Here is a 4,074-nt window from a genome sequence, read left to right as displayed (position 1 = left end):
CCATTTGATTTTAAAAGCCTTAAAATGGTTTCTCGAATCCTTTAAAGTGATTAATTGTTTGTCAGGGCGGATCCAAATTTTTTTTATAAATCGGGCCGAAGTTATAAAGCATTTCAATTAATAAAGGCATAAAGGGATATGAGTTTAAGAAGCCCATACGAAAAAGGGAAAAAAAATGTGCAAACAAGGGAGATTGAACCCCACCCTTGACTTTCCAAATCTACGCAAGAAGTAACTAACCAACTAAACCCACTACTAAAACTTAAACATTTGAACAAGAAATTTAATTTATATAATATCAAAATCTGGGCATTGGGTGGGTCAAGGCCTGGGTAAGCCCTCCTTGGATCCGCCTATGATTGTTTGTATATAAAAAGTTGTGTTTAATGGTTTCAAAAAAAAAAATTGTGTTTAATCATCAATCAATCATCAATATATTATACTAAAAGACAAGCAAATCAATGTAAGGCTGACACATGTTACTCTATGATTTGCTTGTCTTATAATGGTAAAAAAAAAAAATTAAAGAAACCTTTAATCTAAACTATTTGAAAATAAGTTAATTTACGGCAACTTATATTTAATGAACTAGAGTGTATTCGTGCTAGCGCACGGTATACATGTAACATGTATATTTAGAAAGAAAAAATAATACTTCATATGGAAGTTTCTTTTTTAAAAATGATAGAAGTTACTTAATGGGTAAAAAATAAAAAAAAAATAAAAAAAAAACCTAAACTCATGAGAGTTGAGGATTGAGGTTTTAGAAAAACCTCATTAATTGACTTTGTAATTATAATATAGATTTATTTATGCTAATATGTTAACAATTTTTTTGAAATGATTGATTCAAATATAACCTATATACGGAGTATATAATTTTATTATAACCATAATACAGAGTATCTTTTTTCATAGTATATATATTTAATTTTGGAACAATAATATTTGTCATCAACTTTGCCATTATATGTAAACTTTTTCTAAATTATACTACATTTATTCACGTTCTACAATCTTTTACCTTTTTCACTTTTACCTTTTTAATTGATAATTACTCTATTTCATTATATTCGTCTTTTTAATTTATTTTAGGGTTGTTTCTGGACTAATGCGTAACAGGTATTATCCGGAGTCTAAAAATAATATTTTTTGAAAAAAAATAGACATGATGAGTACCATGTACTAGGGTTGTACTTGAGTGAACCTATTCTAAAATTTATATGAACATACTAATGTTCAACTTATTTTTTAAAAGATATTATCCCTGCTTCTTATTACTTGCAACAAAGAGGTATTATTTATGGGATATAAAAATATTTCTTAGTTGCAACTAATAAAAAACAGAGTTAGTATGAGTTTTTAAAAGTCAAACTTAAATTTTTGTGTACAGTAAAACCTATATAAAACCTTTATCATAGAAAAAAAAATGTTTTATTAAGTTGTTTATAATTAATTTGACTCTTCCACTAGACTAAAGCCTACAATTAGGAAAAATTGAAAGTAAATTAAAAATGAGAATAACGTAAAATTTTATTTTAAATTTGACGGGAATGTTCAACATATTTGTGTTTTAATATTACCCCCACTTCTTTTACTTGCAAGTTGTAACAAGGGGGTATTATTTGTGGATATAAAAAATTTCTTAGTTGCAGCTAATAAAAAAATAGAGTTAGTTTCAAACTAAAATTTTTTGTTGTAAGTAAAACCTACATAAAGCCTTTATTCATAGGAAAAAATACTTTATTATGATGTTTATTAGTAGTTTGACTCTTCCACTAGATTGAAACCCACAATTTGGAAAAATAAAAAATAAATTAGAAATGAGAGTAACTTAAAATTTTATTATATTTTTTACGGGAATGTAAAATATTGCTACAATGATGAATGTTTGTATATACGGGAACGTAGTATTTACATTGTCATTTCCTAATTTATCCATTAATCATTATTGTGAGTCTTTATTTGTGTGTATATACGATGATGAATGTTTAATTTGTTAATATTAGTGAGTCCATTATTAATCATAAAGTAAAATTATAAATTAATATGTTGATTTGTAAACCGTGCATCGCATGGGCACTATGCTAGTTTAATATATATTTGATGTCATCTCTTACTTTCTCCATTTCCTTTTGTTTTTGTTGTTTGCAATTTAAACACTATTTATCCCTTCCTTACCTTATAAAAAGTTTAACAAAACTCTTATAATTAGTGTACACACATTCACTAAAAATGTTATTGTACATATTTGTCCTATTTTATTTCAAAAAGCCTTAAAATGGTCTCTTGAATCCCCTAAATTGATTAATTATTTGTTAATAAAAAAAAGAGGTTTAATTGTGTGATGTCTTGTGTAATTTGTTCAATTCTTCCCAATAAGTACTTAAAATTTGACATTTGTATTTCTAAAACTCGATATTTTTTTACCATTCCTTTGTTAAATCAAAATAGTTCTACAAAAGTTTCAAACATTTTACAGCTACACAACATGTCAACTCTAACACATTTATGTTTATTACCATCCTAATAAGTACTTTAGACATTTGCAGTATTTTTAGAACTCGATATTTTTCTACCGTTCCTTTGCAAAATCAAAGTACCTCTACTAAAGTTTCGAACATTGCACAACTTTCGACACATTTATTGTTGAGTTTTAATGAGTTCGACTCATCGCGAAAAATAAAACCCGAGCCAAGATCACACTCACAATTAATATAATCAAAAGACATAATTAACAAGAATTAAGGAAAGACAAAAATACCTTTGAAGCGTGCTTCGCTCGTACCTCGAGCTCTTACTTGAGAAAGCTCAAGTCTCGCAACGGGCGAAAACCTTCTATAGTATCCACCCGTAACACAACCTCGACTAGGTCTATTGCTTGGAGGTTAGCCAAGCCCGACCAAACTACTCGAGTAATTATGAGTTTAAAGGTTTTCTCAATGGAGATGCCTTTTTTAACTCTTACTCAAGTGAGTTTTTCCATACCCCAAGTTGGGTATTTATAGGGAAACTCATTAGTGAAATCCTCTCTCCCATCAATGTGGGAGAGTTGGTAAAATCAATATTTTCCTTTTATTTTTAAATCAAAAATAAAATTAAATAGCCAACAACTAATTAATCAACAAGTGGCACATTTAGAGGAGGGGTTAGGTAAGGACCACAAGGAGGGGGGGGGGGGAGGAGACCAAACTTGATCCCTAAGCACTCCCCATAACCGGCCACCTACAACCAAACACCCCTAATCACCCGCTGCCACGTGGCACCCACACTTGGGCACCAGGCAGCTTGGGTGTGAGCTGCTGCCCTTTGCATGGCTGCATGGGTGCCCTGCTGCTGCCTCGGCCCAGCAAGCCACGCACACAAGTGCGGGCTGCTGGCCGAGGCCTGCTGCTGTGCCAATGCTAGCACACGCATCCCAGCAAGCTACGCTGCTAGCTGGCTGCGTTGTGCTTGGCGCGCCAGCAGCTAAGCACTAGCACACTTGCCCCGCACACAAGCGCAGCAGGCCACGCACGCACATGCGGGCTGCTGCTGCAATGTGCGTGGCTTGGTGCATGCAAGGTATGTGCTCTAAGCACATTTTGCCCCTAGCACTCGGTTTGCTCGGGGCATTCCGATGTTAGGGGTATTTTAGGTAAATTGTTGATTAATTAGTGATTTTACCGTCTCGTCTTTAATTAATTCGACTCGACTTACGACGCTCGGTTTCGACGCTCCAAGCTCGATTTCCGACGTCTAAATATTAATTACTCGAGCGACTCATTAATTCCTTCCGAATTAATTTGTCGTATCGGATCATTAGTTGCTTAGGTGTGACCCGAAGGGTTCAGTCAAGATTAAGCTGTAATATTAATTACTCATTAATATTACTGATCGAAAGCAGCCTCCACTTAGGCATTCTGATCACTTAACCTCACTGAATAATTAGCTTTCGAATAATTCTGAATCCTCTATCTGAATAATACACTTGTTCGAAGGACACCATTCCTATCAATCTCCCACTTGTCCTTCCGGACAACTGCGCTTTTAGTGTATAGCCTTTTTCCTATGTCGCTTAATGTCTCTTCATGA

This window comes from Chenopodium album, chromosome 11, assembly GCF_948465745.1.
Source record: "Chenopodium album chromosome 11, dcCheAlbu1.1, whole genome shotgun sequence".
NCBI lineage: Eukaryota > Viridiplantae > Streptophyta > Magnoliopsida > Caryophyllales > Amaranthaceae > Chenopodium > Chenopodium album.
Note: the sequence above shows the minus strand (reverse complement) of the source record.